Source organism: Ictidomys tridecemlineatus, chromosome 6, assembly GCF_052094955.1.
Source record: "Ictidomys tridecemlineatus isolate mIctTri1 chromosome 6, mIctTri1.hap1, whole genome shotgun sequence".
Taxonomy (NCBI): Eukaryota; Metazoa; Chordata; class Mammalia; order Rodentia; family Sciuridae; genus Ictidomys; species Ictidomys tridecemlineatus.
Genome location: NC_135482.1, coordinates 91,821,168 through 91,846,805, shown reverse-complemented (window position 1 = coordinate 91,846,805; position 25,638 = coordinate 91,821,168). Strand labels below are relative to the sequence as shown.

General features: G+C 34.7%; 1 protein-coding gene across 7 annotated transcripts in view; it reads right to left on the bottom strand.

The window, feature by feature from the left end:
- Positions 1 to 25,638, bottom strand: part of Eps8 (EGFR pathway substrate 8, signaling adaptor) — a 165,713-nt gene that overhangs the window by 100,981 nt on the left and 39,094 nt on the right. For 6 of the 7 annotated variants that reach the window (XM_021730749.3, XM_021730746.3, XM_021730750.3 and 3 more), the window contains one exon: positions 11,021 to 11,088. The exons of the other annotated variant lie outside the window; for it this stretch is intronic. The gene's annotated coding sequence lies outside the window, so the exon portion shown is untranslated. The remainder of the gene's footprint in view (positions 1 to 11,020; positions 11,089 to 25,638) is intronic. 7 annotated transcript variants of the gene reach the window in all.

Below are 25,638 nucleotides of genomic sequence, written 5' to 3'. Positions count from 1 at the left end.
GGAAGATACTCTCATTTTCTTCCTATTACTTAATGCAATTGGTGATTCTGTACATTACCTGGTTTTGGCCTGTGTTTTCCAGTAGGACATGTGCTTTTTGAGGGCAAGGACTAGCCTTTGTTATTTACCACAATATCCCCAGCACTGGGCTCAATGGCTGGCTCCAGCAGGTAAAGGGAACCAATATTCACTCAGAGTGAGAAGAATGCAAGAAAATGATACAACTCATATGCCAGAGCAGAACTCATATTCTTCCCTTGCAAAACTCACCCAACTACATATCTGCAATCAGACAGCAGTCTGTTATTCCCAACACTCACAATTTAAACCCACCACAAACCAAACATGTATTATTTTTAACTAACAAAACCAAATGAATTTTTAACTCCAGTAGTTTTTCTAGACAGACAAAAAACCAGTTTTCTCCAAACTGTTTTTCTACATAGAAACAAACCAATATTTTTAAAAACTATATAAAACTCAACATAAAAAAAACAAAGTTTGAGTGCTCAACAAAAAGTAATTACTTGGAAGCAGCCAGTTCTGTGAACCAATGAACATAAAATTTCATCTACAAACCCAAAACAGTCTCTCTAGTCTGAGGCATGATGCTTCAAACACTAGCCTACTGGTTTTCCACTTTTGGAACTTTCCTTTTATGCATAATAATGGGAGAGGGCTGTATCTGTATATGCATCAATATAAAAGGATTTTCCCCAAAATTTAAAAAAGCAAATTTTTACTGCTATGATGAATTCAAATGAATTCAAAATCATGAATTGAATGATTTCTCATTAAAGTCTTCTTAGTATTAATTTAAAAGGTTACTTTTAAAAAGTGTATATTTCTTTGTCACGAAAATCTGTAACTATCATCCTTGCACCAAAATTTTTATACATAAGCTTGTTTTCTTAGAATAGAATTCTAGAGAAGGAAATGCTATGTGAAAGAATATGTCCATCTCTAAAATTATTTCTACACAGTCAAAATTGCCCTCCAAAGATGTTATATCAACTTGCACTGTCTTAGTCCATTTGGGCTGCTATAACAAAAATAATTTATAAGCAACAGAAACTTTTTACCCACAGTATGGAAGCACTGGCAGATTTGGTGCCTGATAAGGGCTCTCTGCTTCTATGACAGATGGAGTCCTCTAGCTGTATCATTCACAGCCAAAGATATGAATAGCTCTCTTTAACTTCTTTTTAAGAGTACAAATCCTATTTAATCCCCTCTTAAAGTCCCCACCTCTTTATACTATCACATTGGTGACCAGATTCCAACTTATAAATTTTGAGTAGTCATATTCAGACCATAGCATATTTTCACTCATAGTTTATGAGATTTATTTCTGTTATCTTATGCTCTGACCCAAACATTAGATATCACTTCTTTTAAAAATCTTTTCCAAGGACTGGGATTGTAGCTCGGTGGTAGATCACTTACCTTGCATGTGTGAGGCACTGGGTTCGAATCTTAGCACCACAGAAACATAAATAAATAAAGATTCTGCGTCCATCTACAACTAAAAAGAATATTTGAAATATTTTTCCAATCTGGGTGGGGAAAGTATACATTTCTTGGTTTATTTGTGATTGTTAATCTCTCTTTAAAACCATTTTCCCTAATTGTTTCAATGTTTTCTTTCCAACTTTTTTTTCACCTTTGCTTTTTCTGTTGGATCTACAGGAAACATTCTATCAGTTATCTGCATGGACTTTTCATTATATATGTCCAAGGCATAAATTTTTTCCTTCTAGACCAAAATAAACACACATCTTGGATTTATGTATTTAGTGTTAAGTTTCACCTTAAAAAATATAATATAAACTTATTATACATCTACATTTTTTAAAAACATAGATAGATCCTTCTGTAAACCCAGTAACAAGATCAGACACCCAAATTTAAAACTATATCTATTTACCTTTTAAAAAAATCATTTTAAGTGGTCCATCTTTTCTATATATCTCCTCAGATTATTCTAACTATGTTAAATATAAAACAAAATTTCCTTTTTGATCAACTCCCAAATAAGGTCATTTTATGTATAAGGAAATGAAGTTTTGCACATTAAGTTAATGCTATCACTCCAATCCCAAAGAGGTTACACCTTAATTTTTACTGCAAACACAGAATTAAGTTTTGGGGGCTTTTAAATATATTTTTTTAGTTGTAGTTGGACACAATACCTTTATTTTTTTATTTATTTTTATGTGATGCTGAGGATCAAACCCAGTGCCTCGCACATGCTAGGCAAGCACTCTACCGCTGAGCCACAATCCTAGCCCCAGAATTAAGTTTTAAAATAACCTATACTAAAGCAATACTTTATTTCTATAAGGACGCCTGTTAGTGTCTTTATTTCTCATTAACTTAGAGTATTATGGCCTTCTGGCTTAAGTAAAAAGTTCTATGGCTTCTTAAGACAATATAAAAATATCACTAATGAGACAGTAAGTCAATCCTAAAGTCTATAAAATTACATGGTTTGATGTCAATATTCACTCTTCATCTCAGACTACCAAGATAAATAGTATACGTTATGTAAATGGTATGTTTCGAATTCTATCCACCCAAAAAATCTCCTTAGTTAGGTAAATATTAGACTTAGATCAGGGGCTGGGGCTGGGGCTCAGGGGCAGAACACTTGCCTCACATGTGTGAGGCAGTGGGTTTGATTCTCAGCACTGTATATAAATAAATGAATAAAATAAAGGTCCATCAACAACTAAAAAATAATTTTTTAAAGACTTAGATAAAAAAATAAAAACAAAAACCCCTCGATTCATAAAGAATAAGTGTTTCAGAATATGAATAAACTGATATTAAATTTTCTGTATCTTAAATAATATTATACAAATTAATTTAAATTGGTTACATTTTTATTTTAAAATTTGGTTGCTGACTGCTGTAGTATAAGTATTTATTAAACAGATACTGTGTGTGGATTTTTGGCAGTTTTTTTACATGAGTCTTTTAAAAAGACATACATATTCATAACTCCCCCACAAATTCTCCTGACAATAATCCATTTTGTAAGAGGTATGTTTACAGACATCTCAATATCTGCAAGTATAGATATGTTTTATTTTTAAAACCTATCAATCTTCAAACTTTTCCTCAAAAGTTTAAAATAGCACACAATGCATTAAAATGAGTCTTCAGTTCACTTTCTGTCATCTTGATTAATTTGACAATGAAATAAAATTCAACATCCTTGGAGGATCATTCACTCCCAGGTATTCTGTTCAGAAACACTGTTTTTTTTAATTAACTTTAAGAAAATATTATCATGTATTCCATTAGGATACCTTTAGTCCACGGATCCATGCCAATAAGTTACAAAAAGTCAACAGATATCTAAACCAACTTCTACTCATTTATGGAGACTGTCAGGAATTTTAGCAGTGAATTACTTTATACTTTATACTGAAATACACAAACCATGAACTTTGCATTATCTGAAACCACTCTCACATTTATCAAGGAAAACTGTGTGTGCACACATTTTGTAGTGTATATAGCATACTGACTTACATTATTCTTAATTCTCATACTTTTGTTACCTTATCAAAGGTTACAAAAGAAGGTCAGGCAATGACTCTTAGTCATACAGTGGGTGATTCATTCACTTACAGTACCACTCTGGACGTCAGACCTGTAAAGATTTTATTACAACAGCCCTGATTCACCACCAAACAAAAGAGAGATGCATGAGAAAAAATAAATGATTAAGGGGAAAAGGGGAATTTTTCAAATTCACAAGCTCTGTCAATAAATAAGTACTTATTATCTATATGCTGTATGCGTGTCTTAATCATTTGTTAAAATTTGTCTCATATCAGCAGGTTGATTGCTTTACAAATATGATATAGAATCTTCACTAAAAGGATAATCTGTATTATAAATTCAGATTGAACTGCACATACTAAAATCATGAAAGTAGCACAGATATTCTGAACATCATAAACAGTGAACAAAGCATAAATCTAATAAAATCATATTTAAGAGTAAATGAAAAATCAAAAGATGTTAGTATGAAGGCCAGTGAGCAGCCAGTCATAAAAACTGAATACACGGGAGGTTTCAGGAAGCAAAATGTCACTTCTATGGCAGTAGGTCAAAAAGGCTTTGTGGAGGGCTGATAACGGAGGATTATTTCACAATAGAAACTAAAAGGCTGATAAAGCAAGAAGGATTGGGAGCTTATTTCATAGGAAGGGTGGGTTGAGGAATGAAGCAGGAAGATAGCAATAAACCAGTGGGACAACTGTCCAGAATGACTAGGTGATGGGATCTGGGGAGGGTACGGAGGATCCTCTGTGGATACAAAATGCAGTCCCCGTAGTTGTCAAGGAAGAAAATCTAAAAACCAAATCCCTGGAATAGGTAGTAATGACTCAGTGGAGTTCAAATATGTGCCAAAGTTCAAGTATAAGAACTCAGACAAAAGCTGAGTTAATAAAATTGGTCAAAAGGGAGGGTCGAGGAGTCTACATGGTAACAGCACCAAATGAAAATATAACATGCACACAAACAGAATGATTTCTTCCCAGAGATACAAGCAAAACTTAGTAGGCATTCCTCAAAATACGATAGCGTGAAGAGGCAAATTTTGAAGTGATGATCTTTTTATCTTTTTTTTAATTTAATGTGAATTGGTAATTAGTTATTAGACCCACCTTCTTCACCTCCTGAAGAAAAAAATGGAGAAATATTTAATAACAGCCCACTCTGTGCTGTGTACTATTACATATAACTGAAATCATACAGTCATCCTAGAAGCAGAAATGATGGCTCCAGTTTTACCAAAGATGCAAAGAAGAGAGGGGCAGGGAAATCTCCTTAATTCATCCTAAAACTGGAAAACCACTTTCAAAGATCTGGACTAAATTCTGTTGTGTGTGGCTAATTAAGATTTGATTGCTACAGTTAAAAAAGAATGATTGAAATTCAGTCAGTAGTACTTTTTTCAGGGTGTACAATTTGTTCTCTTAAATCATCATTCCACTAAGAAATCTTATTAATTTTATCAAAAAAATATAAGTTACACACAAAGTACTGTAGTTTTACTATTTAAGTTTCTCACAATGCCTGTGGCACCTAGGGTTCTAATTCACTGTCAAGCAGACTTGTATCAACCCGAAGATCTAGGAATTGTACTCAGCTAGATTTGCTTTAGGAGCAATGACTACATGGTAGGTCACTCACTATATCCAGTTTCAACATCTGGCAACAAGAATCTACATACCCCTGTCAGTAACTCAACTTTATTCCTGCAAACTCTTAGTTTTACTTGTGTTCATCTTTGCTCTTTCTTGTGTTAAATTTTAAACCCAAATGAAACACTTTAACATTTCTTTTAATGTTTGTAGATATTAGCAGATTTAACTTTAAGGAAACTCACCATTCTTACAGCTTATGTAAATACAATTAAGCGAAATATTTCAAGTACTGACTCATTAAAATAAAGAATGGATAAGTCTAATTTCCTTTATAAAGATGCTTTTGTCAGTTTGCTTCTGCCTCCCCCATAAGTCTTTAACAAATAATGACAAATTTATAACTGTAGCATAGGAGAGTAATTCCCTACCAGCTCTGATTGCAATAGAAAGGTTTAAAGCCATGTGAAATGACTAAGCTCCTGCTAGTTAACACTGAAAGGAAAAAAAATCAACAAATTAAAAGCCTTGATGTAGCTAATTCTAGTAAATCCCCTAGGTTTTTATACTACCTATTTGCTTTTCAGGGATGGAAATTTACCTGTTTCCCAAAGTATGGTCAACTGATAATAAGAAAACACAGGTGACTAGAGGCAGAAGAATCACTCCAATCCTAAACTAAGCAGACTATTATTCATCACCATGGTATTAACTCTCAAAACAGATACAGGCAAATTCACAGATAACACTTTGAAATCAGGGGGTGAGTGGGGGGTGGGGGATGCATGTGTATAATTTACACAGTGTCCTGTGCCAAACTCATAACAATTCAAGAGAGGAAGCTTAAAGAAACTACAGCAGTGCCCTTTATCCATACTGGATCCTGATGCATTGAAGTGCAATCTGCTTCTCACTACAAAAGAGTCTTACATGGTGTTATTCACAAAGCAACAGCAAATTGTGGAACACACTCCCCAGCCAGCACTGTTATTTTTATTTTGCTGTTTACATTCCATCCAGTGTTTATGCTTTGTGGCTTTACTCTGAATACAAAAGAATGTATAAGCTAACATATATTAGATTTTTAAAGTAAAAGCCCGTCTTTAATATTGTGGTGTATTCATGAGATAATTAAAGATTTTCTGGTCATCTCGGCTGTTGTTTTCTATTGTTAATCATACTAACAACAGTTATCATTTAATACTTTCATAATGCATACACATTGTCATTTACCCATTTCACAACCTTATGAGATAAATAAACTGAGGAAATAAAAGCTCAGAAATCTGAGGTCGCCTAACTTAACTTTCAAATTCAGATCTTGGTAACTCTAAAATTTCTGCTCTTCACCCTATGAGGAAAATAAAAGCAACACTTTTTTTTTTCTTTTGGCACTTGATTCCTTTCTACCAGTTTAATTTAACCTGTATTTCAGAATATATTACAAGCACGATGCTAGGTACTTTAAGACAATTTGAAAAATAAAAATTCAACAAGTTACACTGAAATTAGACGACTCTTAGCTTAGAGCAGCTTAAAAATTGAAGGGCTTTAAATTCGATAATGCTATTCTAATTTGTAAACAAAACTATGAATACTTCGAAGGTAAGAACCTTACCTATGCTCTAGCATATTACAACTCCTTCTTCTCTATATTTGCTTCCTGTGTCACTAAAGAGAATTACAGACTTGGCAATCAGACACACCTTTACATCAGCACCCTCTGGTTCCTGGCTGCTACTCATTAATACTTCATTTCTTGTTAGTTCCATAATATATTCCCCATATTAACCATGTATTTAAGCTATATATATAATACAGTTTCCCTTATCCTTTATACCCCGCTTTATCCCCTCCCCTATACCTAAAACAATGGAGACAAACTGCATGACCTCCTTTATCTATATATAATAAGAAAATCTCCAACAGACCAAAAGATCTATTAGGTATTGAATGTTGCTTTAAAAAATGAACTGAGTAATAATATCCTTCCTTATGACACTTAAAATATTCCATTTAATCATTTCAGAAATGAATCTCAGACAAAAAATAAAATCAACAAAATATATTACAGGAACGTGAAGGCTTGTCCTTATGTGACATGGAAACTAACCTATCTTGGCTAGAATAATCAAAATGTTCCAGAAAACTATTTCACAGATTTTTTAGCTGTGGTTATAAACCAAACCCCCAAAACAGAACCCTTGTAAATTGAAATAACTATTTTCTTTTCAAAGAATTTGGAAGAGTTAAATTCAGGATGTGAAACTTTCAGTTTTCCATCATTAAAAACATTTCACTAATATGGAGATTTTTCTTTTCTTTTTTAAAAATTTTTATTTATATATGACAGCAGAATGCTTTACAATTCTTATTACACATCTAGAGCGCAATTTTTCATCTCTGGTTGTATACAAAGTATATTCATACCAATTCATGTCTTCATACATGTACTTTGGATAATAATGATCATCACATTCCACCATCATTTCTAATCCCACACCCAATCCATTCCCCTCCCACCCCTCTGTCCTATTTAGAGTTCATTATTCCTGCCATGCTCTCCCTCTCAACCCCTTTATGAAACAGCCTCCTTATATCAAAGAAAACATTCAGCATTTGGTTTTTTGGGATTGGCTAATTTCACTTAGCATTATCTTCTCTAACTCCATCCATTTACCTGCAAATGCCATGATTTTATTCTCTTTTATTGCTGAGTAATATTCCATTGTGTATATATGCCACATTTTTTTTAAATCCCTTTATCTATTGAAAGGCATCTAGGTTGGTTCCACAGTTTAGCTATTGTGCTGCTATAAACATTGATGTGGCTGTGTCCCTGTAGTATGCTGTTCTTAAGTGATATGGGCATTTTTCACTTCCCATGAATTCCATACTAAAGATTCAAAGAGTAACATATTTTCTGAATGGATAAAGTATATTTTTCAGTATTCTTTCATTAAAAGATTTCTTTTAATTTTCATGTAAGCATTAGGAATTTCAATTATCCCTCAAACTGGCTGCAAAAGCTATTCTGTGTACTGTTATCTAACCCTAGGGCTTGTACACTCATACTCTGAAATGAAAGAAGATTAATGTGTGTGTGTGTGTGTGTGTGTGTGTGGGTGGGTGTTTGTTTGTTTGTTTAAGCAACAGGAAGGTGGATAATTAATTACTATATATGTATGAATTTTTTGTTTTAGTTTTGCTTTTTAGAGTTGCTGGAGTTTGAACTCAAGGCATCACACATGCTAAGAAAAATGTTCCACCATGAAACATCATCAGCCCAATATGTATGGTTTTTAAAATCTGATTTTATGGTGGAAATTTTTATCTTGCCAATAAAGAGGAAACACAAACTGAAAGAACATATTTTTGTCTTTTAACTTGATAATTACTCTTTTTTTCCCCAAAGGTAAATGGTTTAAATATAACTGTCAGCTCCTGACAGGAGGTAAATCTAAAATTAAATTGTATATATTTCATAATATTTTAACACTATTCCCCAAAATGCAGCTCATTAGTAACCAATTAACCCATTTCCTAAGTCCATAGTAATCTCAGTCGGATGAACTGACTCATCTCTAGGCCTGGACTTTCTCATCTTAATGAATATGAATGAAGTATCATAGAACCTATAAAGACCTACAACTTCTCGAGCTGATCTACTGTAACAAGAGATCTTTATCAATACCAGAATCCATTCTGATCCAGGCCATCTGTACAGAGCGCCCTTCAGGGCCTTCCCACATAATCAGGGGGATGATGATAATGAGAAGGGAGGGAGCTCAGCAATGACATAATCCCCTGGGCACTTGAACTGGGTTCTGTAGGATGCACTTCTCTTGCTTTCTCATTTAAGCCTAACAATTTTATATATAAGTAACACTATGCCATCCTACAACTATGAAGATGGAGGCTCAAAAAGGTGCATGACTAAAATTTCACAAGTATTAGATGATGAATATTATAAAATCAAACATTTCTCCTACTTCCTATACTACCTAAATTTAACTAAATAAATAAATTAATAAAAATAATGGTGAATGTCCCCTAGAACTGTCTTTCTGGGCTGATGAGTTGCTTTTTCAGGAAGTCAAAAAAAATTACTTCCAAAAAACATTTCTTAAAGGTACCAAGGTATCTAATTTGCAACAATATAAGAACACAAAAGTTATCAGATGAAGCAGCCAAGCAACAATTTAGAAATCCAAGTGGCCACAAAATGAAAACAGTTGATCTGGTTCTAAAGATTAAAGTACATGTTATCAGTCACTGTTACAGGTCTGAACACAACCTCGCCCCCGGCCCCCAACTAAGAATAACACTAAGTAAACTATATAAGAAAAATGTAACATTTTCCAGATTAAAAAACAGAAATAGGAGCTGCAATATTAGAAAAAAAAATAACCAAACCATCTAGCTACAAAGTAATGACTTCCATATAGAATTGAAGATAACCAAATAGCACAGTACATAATGATAATTTCACTAGCAGCTAACCAGTATTTACTCCCAAAACACAGATACTGGAGAAAAATACACTAACCCATTATATTACATCCTCCTACAGTTTTTATATATTGGATAATAAGGTCCAATGGGTGAATCCCTTTCACTAAATAGTATCCTGGCACCTTAGAAGAGAATACATGAAAAAAACCTCAGCCTAAACAGATTGGCTTAGTGAATGGGTAGAAGATGAATACGATAACAAAAACAAAGGAAGTTCAAAAGAAAACCAAACAAACAAAAATACTGATGAAGATAGAAGAAATACCCAACACCCATTTCATGGTTTTTGTTTTTGTTTTGTTTGTTGCTTTTGTTTTTGTTTTTGATGTTTGTTTCTTAGGTTGATTGGTTTGTACTAGGAATTGAACCCAAGGGTACTCTACCACTAAGCTACATCCCCAAACCTTTTTATTTCTTACTTTGTGACAAGGTCTTACTAAATTCCCAAGGTTCTGACTTGAAATCCTCCCAACTCAGCCTTCTAAATCACTAGGATTGTAGGCATGCACTGCCATGCCCAGCATCCTTTCTGTTTTACTAAGCTTCATTCCACATACATTAAGGTGTCCAGATGAATGGCTCAAACACTAGAGAAGGGAAAAATCAGAAACAGTCTTTTTTTCCACAGTTAGGAATGAAAAAGCATGAAAATTATGTAAGCAGGTTTTTAACAGATTATTTTTAAAAATCCATAGAATAAATTTCTCTTCAAATATTTTCTAGTAAATAATGTGTAATTCTAAAAGTAACAATGCTTTCAAAATTACACAACTGATTTGGATTTTTTCTTCTGCTGCTGCTTCTCCCTCTTCCTCATCATCTTCTTCTTCTTTGTATTTACCACTTTATTAAGAAACAACACCTAAGACAGCCCTGTCCCAGCGGAACTAGACTATAATAACCTGCAAAATTTTCATGTTTATAAAGACTTTTTGCATGTAAGTGCTAATTTTTATTTAATTTACTATGACAGTTCATAATACTAATATAGCTAACTTATGTTTTCTTTATAAAATACTTTCATATTGGTGATTTCAATTTATTCTCATAATACGTAACCTGGAAGGCAAGCAGAACAAACAGCCTTTTCATTCTCATTTTAAAAACAGACTCACTAACAAAGATGTCAAGGAATTAGGGCCAAGACAACCAAAGCACATCTGCAGTAAGGCCAGTATGGAAAAGGCAGTTCCCAACTCACCCCATGCTCTCACCTACACTCCTGTGAACAGTATTTTGTGGATAACTGTAGTATTTCCCAAGCACATGCAAATAAAAAGTTTCCCAAGAAACAAGAGACTACTTTAAATATATACTAATTTTTCTACAAATGGACTCACCTTAAAATGAAAATGTTTCCCTTCTTATGTTTCTACTTCAATCCAATGAAGGTCGTATTGTAGGTGGCCTGCACATCAAAATAAACAATAAAAGTAAAATACTCATTTTGAGACAAATATGAAAGTAACAATTGCTTTTGCATAATATATACTTCATTCTCCTATAATTATACTTTTTCCCTAGATTCAAAATGATATAGATGGAAAAGGGCAAGAAGAAAAAAAATCATGAAAATGAAATAATAATATGGTAATGGTATCTAATTTAATTCTTGCAGAAACCCTGAGAAGTACTGAACAAATAGATTCTAGGAGCTTAAGTAGCATTTGAAGCCATGCACTTTATTTTGCATCTTAACAACTGTAAGAAAAACAGATGTATTCACTCTTCTTATACATAGCTTTAAGTATTCTCAAATCCAAGACTTCAAATAAACATAGTAACCAGGTTATTTAAGTCATACAGCCTTTTAAATGTGTATGTTATTAAATACTGCATACATCTATGTTATTTGTAATGTTATCAGGTACATGTTGACCATCGGGTATTTAAAGAATCCATAATTAGGATAATTTTTAAAAGCTAGGATAGAAGAAAATATCAATAATAGAACAAGGACAAAGAACCTGAGTTTTAAACCAAAACTGATATCATAACATTTTAAAGAAATGTATCATTAACAGTGCTAGCTTCTTTTTCAAGTCTAGCAGCAATGAAAATGGACTTTGGACTAGGGAGATCTAGAATTGAATCCCAATTCTTTACAGTTGACAGTATGAAAATAATAAGGATGAGTATTTCATTCTTCTGTAGATGCTAATAAAATCTCACCTGCCTAAAGGTCACACATATATAAAAACTTTAGCAATGTCATAAAGTAAATTTAAAAGTGATATAGCCAGGTAAGTGTCACATAGTTTATGTGTTAAACATCTTCACTGTGCTCACAGAAAATACCCCCAATTTTAGTTTATAGTTTATATATTCTTTAATGTATAAAAGTTCTGATGTGTTAATAATCAAATCAATCCATAGAAAGTTAAGTACACTAAATTTGAAGTTCAGGCTGGTGTGTTAGCGCACACCTATAATCCCAGCCACTCAGAAGGCTGAGGTAAGAGGACTGCAAGTTCAAAGCAACCTCAGCAACTTAGTGAGGCTAAGCAACTCTGCAAAACCCTGTCTCTAAATATAATATAAAAATGCTGAGGATGGGCTCAATGGTTAAGCACCCCAAAGAGAGGGGGGAGGGAGAGAGAAAGGGAGAGAGGGTAGGGGAGAAGGAGAGGAGGGAGGGGGGAGGAAGCGGGGAGGGAGGAGAGAAATTTAGAAACTAGTGTTATCAGAGAGAAAAAAGAAAGTAGTAGATCATAACCACATGAAAAAATAAAGCCTAAGATGCAAAGAAAAACTTGAGAAGGCATCCTGAGAACATGTCATAGGAAACCATGCAACCAAGCATAGGTCAACAGTCTCCATGAGTACACAACTCAGAAACATCACAACCCAGAAAACCGCATACGTAATGAGAAAGCTATATTTTGTTTTAAGATGCTGGGAAAGGCTTGATGCCTATCATCCAGGATGGGGTGGTAGCTGAATGATAGAGTATTTGGTTAATATGCAAGAGGCCCTGGATTTGATGTCCAGTACTATCAACACCACCAGCATGCCCCAAAAAAGAAGAAATTATCACTCTAAATAGTTAAAAAATAAATTAAATCCTCATGTGTAAAGGAATGTACTTTACTGATAGCTCTAGGAAATTCACTTACTTGTAATTTGAGTAGTATATTACTAGGTAATCTGAAAAATGACATATTAAGTATAGTTAATGGAGCTAAAATTTTAAGGGCTTAGGTCCCTCAACTAATATCAAGAAAGTATTAAACATGATAGTATAAAGTAAGTCTCTTCCCTCCATAAGTTTGCAACTTAACAGAAAATACTACTATATACAAAAATAAATGTTAATGTCATTTTGTTCTATAACAGAGGAATCAGTGATTCCTTAGAATTAGATGTTTGGTTGCCTCTCTCATTACATTACAAGCTACTGATACACAATGCCTAGACACTTTAATTCAGTGGAGTTACAAAATGTGACATGAAGAAGACTGGAAAAATGGCTCAGGAGGCTGAGGCAGGAGGAACTTGAGTTCAAAGCCAACTTCAGCAATGGTGAGGTGCTAAGCAACTCAGTGAGACCCTGTCTCTAAATAAAATACAAAATATGATTGGGGCTATGGCTCAGTGGTACAGTGTTTGCCTGGCATGTCTGAGGCACTGGGTTTGAATTTCAGCACCACATATAAATAATTGAATAAAATAAAGGTCCATCTAAAAATAAAATAAAGGTCCGCTAAAAATATATATTTTAAAAAAATTTTAAAGGAGGCAGGAACATATGAAACAGAGGCAATAACATGTATAACAAAGGCAAAGCTCTGTAACATGGATGAAAATAAACATCAGAGGTACCCGCTTCCCTGTCAACAAACACAGAGAGCTTACTATGCTGGATTCTGCTCTAGGTACCTGATGTGTGAACTCACTCCATCCCAACAACCTTGGAAATCAAGCTCCATTAATACCCTGATTAATACCCTCCATTAATACCTGTCATATATAAATAAATAAATAATAATAACAGATAAGAAAATTAAGGCACACAGATATTAAGTAACTTGTCCAAAGTGGCAATGGTAAGTGAAAACCCAAAACAAAAAAAATAGGAAGTTTGGCTCCAGAGTTCACATTCTTAACTTACTTGTAAGTTAATCCTTGTTCCTAAGGATTAACCAAATAATTAATGATGTCATTGTCTTTATAGTATTTCTCAAAGCACATCACATAATTTTTAAGCTATTATTTAAAATGTTTCTTATTCCTTCAAAACCAATTATTTTCAAATTTCACTCATGTTTAGGACTTGGCCCCATAAAAAATTCCTCTATATTCTACAAATATTTTTCATAAATATATCAAAAATTTTCCAATGTCTCCTGCCATTAAAAACTCAGAATTTAACTCTAGATAGGGCAGAGGGGTTGGAGGGAAAGGGAGAGGGCAAGGGGTTAGAAATGATGATGGAATGTGACGGTCATTTTTATCCAAAGAACATGTATGAAAACAGAAATTTTTGTGAATATACTTTGTATACAACCAGAGATATAAAAAATTGTACTCTAGATGTGTAATAAGAATTTGTAATGCATTCCACCCACACATTAAGAAGAAGAAGAAGAAGAAGAAGAAGAAGAAGAAGAAGAAGAAGAAGAAGAAGAAGAAGAAGAAGAAGAAGCAGCAGCAGCTCAGAATCTGCAAAAGAATCAAGGACACCCAATTTTCTTTTTTGCAAACCACACAATTTTGTGAACAAACATAAAAAGAAAGTAGGTTTTCAGGAAAATATTTCAGAAAATAACCAAAGATAAAATTAATAACATATCATAGTTTGCAATCCTAATGAATGAAGGTATCTAGGCTTAACAACTAGCATCAAACAAAGAAAAACAACTACATATTGTATGTCTCCTCTGTGAAGAAGAAACACCACCCTGTGGCAGGAAGTAAGGAGAAGGGAAGCGAAGAATGAAACAAAAGAAAGAAGAGGAAGAAAGGGGCAGGGAGAGGGAAGAAAGAAAAAGGAAGAAGATGTACCCAAATTTGGTTACACCTCTACATCTTTCTAACTTTGTTTCAAACACACACACACACACACACACACACACACACACACAGACAGGACATAAGGACATGTTAAACTACTACAGAGGTGATCAGCATGACCTTGCTGTAGGAAATTCCACAGGCCAAACCAGTTTCTTCAATAAATAAACCTCAAGAATATAAAGGTGTTACAGTTTGGATGTGGAATGCCCCCAAAGCTCAGATGTTGAAAACACAGCCTTCAAATGCCACAAGGGTCAGAGGTGGGGCTTTCAGGAAATGACTTGATCTTGAGAATTGTAGTATTATCAGTGGATTAATTCATTTGATAGATTAATACTTTGAATGGCCTACAGGGTGGTCACTGTGGGCATACAGAGCATGTTTGAAGGATGCAGCCTCCTGGGGGTCCGGCCTTGGGGACTATATCTGTCCAGCTGCCCTGAGCTGAGAAGCTTTCCTCTTCAATACTCTTCCACCATGAAGTGTATGTCTTCCACGAGGCCAGCCTACTAGGAATGAAATCCTCTGAAACCAGGGGCCAAAATGAATCTTTCCTCCTCTAAGTTGTAACTGTAACTATGTGAAAAGCTGACTAAAGAGGAATACTTATATGTTAAGAGTCATTAAAAAACATATTAGGGAATCATAAAGAGTATTTTCTGGACCTTGATTCAAACAAAATGTGAAAAGAGGACTTTTATGAAACTACTGGCAAACTGAACATTCACTAAATGTTCAATAATATTAAGGAATTATTAACTTTTAGTTTGGGGTATAACAATGAAATTAAGTCTTTTAAAAGTATTTTTTATCTTTTAGAATAACGTACTGATATATTATAAGGAAATAGTATGTCTGAGATTTGCTTGGCTTCACATAAAAGGAAAGAAAATGGGGAAATATGATGAAAAAATTTAGTCAAGAATTAACATCTGTTGAAGCTAGATATGGCTACATAAAGATTTGTTATATTGTTTTTTTCTGATTTATTTATTTACTGACTTATTCATTCATACATACATACTAAGAATTGAACCCAAGCTGCTCAACCACTGAGCCACATCTCCAGCCCTTTTTATTTTTTATTTAGAGATAGGGTCTCACTAAGTTGCTTAGGGCCTCACTAAGTTGTTGAGGCTGGTTTTGAATTTATGATATTCCTGCCTCAGCCTTCTGAGCTTCTGGGATTACATGAGTACACCACCACACCTGTTTCTGTTTACTTTATATATGTAAAATTTTCCACATAATAAATTTTTTAAAAAACTAAGAAATATGATACAACAAAAAAATGGTACCTCAAGTATTATAATAGAAATGTTTTTAAAGAACAATTTAAAATATAACAGCATGTTCCCATAAGAAAAAAATATTTTAACTAAATAATAATACTAACCAAAGTTAAACTCGATTATTTTTCTCAGTAGCTTACCTAAAAATGTTATACTTTTTAAGTAATAGCAGATCTCTTTATTAAATAATGCCAGTACAGTGAAAACAGCAATTTGTTTGAAAAGTACTGGCTGTTTAAAACTATTAGCAAATTGCTAGACTTTAGGGTTGTTTTTAACTTACAAAGTATTTTATTCATTGCTACTAACATCAAAAACACATTATGATGAGTTAAATAGTAAATTATACCTTATATTCCTCAAGTTTGGAAAACATCATTTATAATTTATTATATTATGAAGCCTGCTAAGTGAGAAAATTGAATACAGCATAAAAGGGAAAAAAAGAACAAAGGTTTGAAGTTCAATTTTGACTCTACCACTTATTACTTAATATTATTTCAAGAAAATTTTTTCTTCCTCATCTGCAAAATAATGAAAATAACTGCTTACATCCAATGTTGTAAATACTTAAATGTGGATAATTATGTACACAGTAAATTTCATGTTTTAATCCTTTATATAAATTATAGTTATATATATTACATATATAAATGTTTATATATATGTATATAAATACATATTTCCCAACATTGTTCCTGGTAATGTTTAGTACATAATATTAAATGTTCTCACTGTCAACATCCAATCATTGCTCTGGTAGTTAACATTATTTTTATGCTTGCCAATATTAGACTTGCTTCTCAAATGCCAACACTTCCTGAGGATATAAACTGTCATTCAGAAACACATCCACTCTCATGGTTAATAAGGCCTTCTGAGCATTTCAGCAAGTAGTGTTTATATAATCACCAAGGTTTCTGCTTGTAACTCCTATTCACCTAAGTTGTAAATCTTGCAGATAAATACCATAAGAAAAGTTTAAAACTCAGCTTCTTTCAGTTAAATACCCAAAGTGATATCATCATTGTGATATCCTCTACCATGAGGCCCTCTCCAGAGGCTTCCTTCCAACTCACCTGATGCTCAAGGGCATTTTGTATGTATCTTAAAGCATTTATCATGTTGTATCAGTCATTTGTTTACATATTTGTCTCACAGTTGGAATATAAACTCAAAAAGAGAGAGACTTTTTTTCTTTTCTTTCTTTCTTTCTTTCTTTCTAATAATAGTAATAATAATATCAACACCTGCAAAGTGGCAGATGGTGGTAGGACTTTGCTGAACCCAGGTAGAGCATACACCTTTATTCCAAGGACTTCTGAATCAAGTCAGCTATTTGGTCATGGTTTGAGTGTGTCCCACAGAAGTTCATGTATTGGAAATTTGATCCCTAGTGTGATGGTTCTGAGAAGTGGTGTACCTTTAAAAGGTGGAGTTCATTGAAAAGTAATTAGGTCACTGGGGATACCGCCCTTAGAGGATTAATGCTCTAATGAAATGAGTTGGTTGTTCATGGAATGAGTTGGTTGTTCTCAAGAAATTGAGCTGTTCTAAAAGAATAAGTCTGTCCCCTGAATCTCAGGTTTCCTGTCTCATCAAATAATCACTTATGCAGGTACTATCCTCATTGTGATATCATCTACCTTGAGGCCCTCTCCAGAGGCTGACTCTAAGTGCTGCCTGGTATTGAAATTTCAGCTTCCAAAATTATGAGATAAATAAACCAGTTTATTTTATAAAGTATCCAGCCTCAGGTTCTTGGTTACAGTATTAGAAAATGGAGTCATACAAAATTAAGTATTCCATAGTTAAACACTCAGTGATGGATTTAGTTCTAACAAATCTGGGACTAAAATCTGAAGAGACTTATACTTTGGTCTTATCATTTTCCCTTACTCCATATAAGACACATCTTCTGCAGATCACTCTTACCTAGCACAGACTATATCCCTGGACTACTCTTCAAAGCCTAGAACCTTCCATCGACAACAGCTAACACTATAGATAGCATTTTACATGACAGGTACTATATTAAACACATTATATATCTTAGTTCATGTGATCTTTACAATAACCTGTGAGTATACATTATTCCCTTTTTACAAGTGAAGATGCTGAGGTTTAAGGAGGTAATGAAACATGTTCAAAGTCTCAATTCATAGAGAAAAAGCAGCAGTTGAGTCCACTCCATCACCAAGTCTCTTGAACAGAAGGTATCATTATTAATTCTAGGTGTCAAATTGTACTGTACTAGGGCTATCTAGAGAGTTAGTAAAGCACTATTTCTGGGTGTGTCTATGAGGGTATTTCCAGAAGAGAAAGGTATGTGAGTTAGTGGACTGGATGAGGAAATCCTACCCTGCCTGTGGGTGGGCACCATCCAATCATCTGGGAACCCACACGGAACAAAAAGATGGAGGAAAAGCAAATTCTTGCTACCTCTGGCAGAGCCACAACACCCATTTTCTCCTGCCTTGGATGTCGGAACTCCAGGTTCTCTTGCTCTTGGCCAGTGGGCCTTGCACCAGCAGCTCTCAGGGCTCTTGGGCCTTTATCCTTAGACTGACTGTTGGCTTCGCTGGTCCTGAGGTTTCTAGATTGGACTGAACTTTGGATCTCCATTTGTAAATAGAGACTGGTCAGCCTCCATAATCTCTTGAACCAATTCCCCACATAAATTCCCTTTCATCTATCTCTTTCTCTGTACATCTTGTTGGTTCTCTCCCCCTCCACCTCTCCCTCTCTTTCCCTAATATAGAAGGCCACTAGTAAACAAAGCTTTTCAAAGAAGGCTTTAAAGATCCCTTGAGGTCACTTTAGATGTTTTAATGAGCTTTTAAAAAGTAATGTTGGTATCCTTATGGGAGTTCATCAGTTTTTCCTCTTCTGTTCTCTAATACACAGAGAACAGTAACCAAGAGAAGTTACTCTGATATGGCAGCAAAGTTGAGGATGAAAATCATGCTCAAAGAAAGAAACCTGAGCAGTTTAAAAAACTTATAAACAAAGACTCAGATAAACTTCAAACTGGTAGATACACAATGTTATTGCATAAAGGATAAGAATACAGCCTATGGCTAAAATTTATAGAAAGCTTAAAAAACTACAGAACACACAGAAGTACACGTGCTAAATACACTGAATGGGAAGTTCCTGAAGTACTAAGCTGCTACTAGAACACAGATGTCATGACACTGAAATTTTCATTAATGCCGGTGGAAACAGGATAAGCTAAGGAATAAGATTGGTTTTCTCCATTAAATCTCAGCTCTGTAGATTACTTCGTGACTTTAAGAAAGGTACTTATTAACTATTCTGAACTTCAATTTCAATGACTATAAAATAAAAATAATAATACCTCCTCTGAAGGAAAATTAAAAGATTCACAGTGCATCATTTTGTCCACAAGCATTAGGTAAAACACATTAATGTGGACCGGTAACAAAAAAGGAAAAGTTAACATTAAAAAAAAAATGGTGGGGCTGGGGATGTGGCTCAAGCGGTAACGTGCTCGCCTGGCATGCGTGCGGCCCGGGTTCGATCCTCAGCACCACATACCAACAAAGATGTTGTGTCCGCCGAGAACTAAAAATAAATATTAAAAATTCTCTCTCTCTCTCTCTCTCTCTCTCTCTCTCTCTCTCTCTCTCTCTCTCTCTCTAAAAAAAAATGGTGTGGGGGGGCTGGAGTTATGGCTCAGTGGTACAGTGCTAGCCTAGCATGCACAAGGCACCGAGTTTGATCCTCAGCACCACACAAAAAAATAAATAAATAAAGGTATTGTGTTTAAAAAAAAAAAAGATGATGGAGCTGGAGATGTGGTAGAGTGCTTGCCTAGCATGTGTGAGGCACCAGGTTCGATCCTTAACACCACATAAAAATAAATAAATAAATAAAATCTTCTGCTTCCTCCTCATTTAACTAGTCCTGAAGGTAATCAATTGAGTGCAGACACTGTTCTAAGTGCATGCATACTATGACAAACCAGAAATAGACTAGTGAGTAAAACTGACCATAACAACAACAGCTAATATTTGATAAGTTGGTAGCAGATATTTGCTGCTTAGAATGCTGTTCAAAAGGGTTTGCATGTTCAAAAGGGTTCACTTGTCTCTTTTTAAGTGGTAGACTCTTAAATGAGAGGCTCTTTTTTTAAAGTGTTTTACATGCTTAATAATTTAGTTCTTACAACAAATTCTTGGAGGTTAATAATAATACCATCTTATTTTAGAGGTGAGAAAACTGAAACATGGAGATTTTAACCACTTGCTAATTCGAATATGGCTACTCAGTGATGAAGGCTGTTTTTAAATTGGGGCAGATAATTACAACAGTATGACAAATGCTGTTGTCATACTCCATTTGTAAATAGAGATATTTAGGATAGGGGAAGGTCGACAATCACACATATAAGTACACTGGGCAGTAATGGAGAGTATAAGTAAATATTTTAAAAATTATTTTGTGGACTCAACTGAATACTCAACTATCCACTGTTTCAAACATTATTTATAGAGGGAAAACTCTTCCTGTTTCAGAGAACTGGTTTTAAATGAACAGCTTTAAACCTACCTCACTGCTCATTACAAGCTAAGTTAATCATTCAACAAACTTCAGTTTCCTCATCTGAGAAACAAAAGGACAGAAAAGATCAGGTCAGGTCATCAAATACCTGGCATTTGCACGGCCACTCCCCATTCCCAGAGCCATAAAGAACATCAATACTGATTGTCACACTCTTTAATGCCGAACCTCAAGTGTGGAAATCCTCAACAATGCTCCAAACAGCAACTACTAATTTATAAAGTGGGCTTTGACGCGGAAACCATGTATTACCTCTGCTTTAGAAAAGCTCTATGTACCCCACCCCCCAAAAAGATCCTGTAACCCATAGAAAAAGAGATCACTTCTATCAGATGAGCTAGCAAAATACAAAGCTCTCATTATCCTCCTTCAAATTTTTACAAATACACAAAGAGAGGGTAAGTAACATCACTGTCCCCAATTTTTGAATTGTCATAGACCATAAAGAGAATAGTTTAGGTTCTCCACCTCTGATAGAAACATCCACAGCTTTTATATTTGGTTTCCCCCATACATAGAAGTTTAAAACAACAAATGGTGAATGACCAGGGCAAATACATTGCCCAATGAAACTGGTTTCATTATTAAGTTGAATTACCATCATGCAATAAATGCTGTCATGCCATAAAGCCTCACCAAGCCACTGTGGTAATGACTCAAGGGTGACACCATTTGCTGTAACACATATGTTTTACCTGATGTTTCACCTTCAACTAATACTTTTTATTGGAGAAAAAGAAGCATCACACAGTTATACAATAGGGTCAGTAAAGGTCTTTTTGAGGTGAACCTGTCTACACCACTCTCTTAACCAGATGTCTCATTTGGTGACACATATAATAAATAATTAATTCTTTCTTGAAGCAGCAGCTGTGCAGAGATTCTCTGGAGTTCAGCTGCCCTCAATAGTAGCAGGTGGAGGGATTGGTCCTTTACTGCTTGCTTTCCTTCTAGTCTATCCCAACCACATGTATAAGTGAAAAGTAGAATGTCAGACCCAGGCTGCTATCTGCCTAAAAAAAAAAAAACATTTCTTTTTGATGTTCTAGTTTATTCCAAGCAGAATCTGATCTTCCCCACAAGTTGACCTTTCAAAGTTTCTCATGGGGCTTCCTTTCTCCTTGTCATCCTAGCATTGCCTCCCCCTCCTCCTTATCTCACTCCCCATCACCTCATGCCTAGATTATTAAAATAAGTACATCAGATCTTCCTACCTCAAATAACTTCCACTTTTAACCAATCCTCTTTTTCTAAGGCCCAACTTTTCCCTCGATGCCTCTCTGGGAGTCGATAATGGCAACGTAGGAGGTCACATAATCGGAAGCAGCATTAGCTTACTGAGTTCCAGGCCCAATTACTCCACTAACAAATCTAAGCAACTCAATTTAGCTTCCTGGAAAACAAGAGTCCTGCATTACCAGAGCTCTGGGAATCTCCTACTTAATGAACAATACATCTCCTATCTGGAATTCATGGTCCTTCAAGATCTGTCTAGTGAAAGTCACCTCAAATCATCCCCCAAAGCATATTTTCCTACTCTCAGCTACTCTTTGTCTCACTAATTCCTCCTTCTAAAATGATTTAACCCACCCCTCTTAACCGAAAAGTCCTCCAACAGAAGAGTAAACAAGGGACAGTCTTCTTCATCCTTTTCTGGCATTTTCAAACTCTCCACAATCGAATGCAATTCAGGGGGAAAAAAATGAAATTTCCCAAATGAGAACTACAAAGCAAACTTATCTCAATAAACAATGCCTAACCTAGTAAACTTCAATAACATATCCTCTTTCTTCCTAGAGATTTTATTTGCTATGCATATTTGGCCCCATTAACTTTAAAGCTTAACCTGTGTAAGCAGTGGCTCCAAAGTAAGAACTCAGTAGCTAATGAACTGATTTTATTTTGGTTCTCTGAAGTGTGCAGTCTAATTTGTTAATGCCTAATTGAAGTGGATATTGTATATAGTTAATGTGGTTATGCAAAAGTACTTAATCTTAGTATGTTAACAACCTCATTCCCCATTTCCTAAAGGCTCAGCTTATTTTTAAATGTCAAAACACATTATTTTATGAGGAGCAGATTAGTTCCAATAGCACCAATGCAGTAATTTTATAAGTTAAATTATTTTTGTGAACTGCTCTAAGAACCCCCCAGTCCACATTTTCAAAGCTGTATTAGTAAGAAAGTGGCAAGAAATAAGAACTCGGGAGGAGACCCCAAGACATTTTCCTCCTCTCCAGAGGTCAATCAGCTTACAAGAAGAAAAATCAGTAGTATATAGACAACATCCATCTCTCCAGAATCTACAGTAACTTTGATATTAAGAAGGATAAATAGTTATATTTAAGAACAAAAATAGTGTCTTATGCCAGGCTTGCCTGTAATCCCAGCCACTTGGGAGGCTGATACAGAAGGACTGTGAGTTCAAAGCCAGCGTCAGCAAAAGCGAGATGCTAAGCAACTCAATGAGACCCTATCTCTAAATAAAATAAGGCTGGGGATGTGGCTCAGTGGTAAAGTGCCCCTGAGTTCAATCCCCAGTACCCTCCCACAAAAAAAAAAAAAAAAGTGTCTCATATAAACTAAAGAAAGCACAAAATTTTTATCAAAGGGACTGTTCCAAATCCCACCACCTAATAACTTATTGTTACAGTCAAGTCTCATTTCTTCTAATCATCAAATTCCTTATCAGGAAAATGGAGGCTATCATAATACCATCAAGGATCAAATGATATAACATGTAAGTATTTGAAAACTGCAAAATGTTTCAAAAATATAAATTAAGACAGTCTGTAGGAAATATTCCTAAGTCACGAAATGTTAAGTAATTGTCTATTACCAAATAAATCCACCTAGTGGGAAGATTAAAGTAAATAGGATTAAACAGGGAAGAATTATGCTCAATAACATCCATTTTCTAAATCTGGGTTTCTATACACCTTGGGTTTTTTTTTTTTTTTAAGTAGGACATGCAAAGCTCTATACAATTAATTTCAGGTAGTTAAGTGTCTGAACACCTTTTTTTTTTTTAAAGAGAGAGAGAGAGGAGGGAGGGAGGGAGGGAGGGAGGGAGGGAGAGAGAGAGAGAGAGAGAATTTTTTTTTAATATTTATTTTTTAGTTCTCGGCGGACACAACATCTTTGTTGGTATGTGGTGCTGAGGATCGAACCCGGGCCACACGCATGCCAGGCGAGCGCGCTACCGCTTGAGCCACATCCCCAGCCCATGAACACCTTTTCTTAAAGATCTCCAGGGAGAGAAATTCCACCAATCCCTTAGTATTTTTCACTCTGGAACTGAACAACTCCGATAAGGAATAAACAAGTAAGTTCTCACTTCTTTCATCTGATAAAAGTCAAAAAAATATACCCACTTGGGTTAAAACACTAGATATACAATTCTATAACAAGTTTTATGGCAGGGAAAAAAACACAAAATATCCAAGGAATAAATGACCTATGCTTTTTCTCTTTCATTTACATTTCCTCCTTGTAGAAGTGAGAACATCCATTGCCTCACCCACCTCAAAAAAAAAAAAAAAAAAAAAACCTAATCCAGTTTTCCCAGTTTTCATAATGGAATGCTAACCTTGACACTCGCTAATCCAGAAAAGATATGTTCTTCTCTTCCTTCCATACCACAAAAGATCAGCACCTCATGCACTTACAAATACAAAATAAGTATCTTAGTATACTCATTCCCCATTTCCTAAAGGCTCAGCTTATTTTTAAATGTCAAAACACATTATTTTATGAGGAGCAGATTAGTTCCAATAGCACTGTTATGTTTCAACTCTTGACAAAAGCAAATACTAAGACAGTTGATAGATATTTTGGATGAGAGCAGCTTCAGATTTGAGTACATTTTAGAATTCAGATTTTCAGACTGGGATGCTTTACCTGTAAAGTTTATGCAAATATTTCAAAGTCTAAAAATTCTGAAATCTGAAACACTTCTGGCCCAGGCATTTCAGATAAAGTAAAAAAAACCTAAGAAGATTACCATTAAACAGGGACAAGAGGTGGGAGGGAATGGGAGAGAGAAGGGAATTGCACAGAAGATGGAAGGAGACCCTCATTGTTATACAAAATAACATACAAGATGGTGTGAGGAGGAGGAAAAAAAAGAGAGAAATGTGTTACAGTAGATAGGGTAGAGAGAGGTGATGGGAGGGGAGGGGGGATAGGAAGGGCAATAGAATACAACAGACACTAGTATGGCAGTATGTATAAACGTGGCTGTATAACCAATGTGATCCTGCAATCTGTACACATGGAAAAATAAGAATTCATGCCCCATTTGAATCAAATGTATGATATTTCAAGATCATGGTAATGTTTTGAGCAACTAATTAAAAAAAAAAAGAAAGAAAACCTAAGGCCCATGTAAATTTTTCAAGATCTATAACAGTGTTCTCTCTTAGAAGAACTAAATTTAATATAACTGAACAATATTACTTTCATTGCTCACAGAATGTATTGATTACTTGACTATTAAAGATTATACCTTAGGGGCTAGAGATATAGCTCAGTTGGTAGAGTGCTTGTATTGCCTGCACAAGGCTGTGGGTTCAATTCCCAGAAAGACCACCACCACTACCACCACCACAACAAAAAAGATTATGCCTTAGGCTCTCATTGAAGATCAACTTAAGAAATGAGTACTTAAAAAGAATATTTTTGTTCTGGGTTCCAACAACATCCAACATGTTTTTCAATATATTTTTAATATAATATCTTCCTACTGCACTTACTGTTTGTAGCATTTCAATGACAATTCACACATTATAATTTAATGAAATTTTTATTTGCTTGTCTATCACTTCCCCTGGGCAGGAACTTCAAGAGCAAAAACTACATCTTGTTCATTGTTTTTTCTGAAATGTTGAGCATAGTTCCTGGCACATAATAGAGCTCAATAATCATTTGTTGAATGAATAAATCATTTACTATAATTTCTTCTAGGACATATGTTCAGTCCTAAATAGAAAATAATCTTCTTAAAAGAAGAAACCACATCTTCCACTTATTTATCTTCTTTACACTTCCTGGAATTGTGCCTT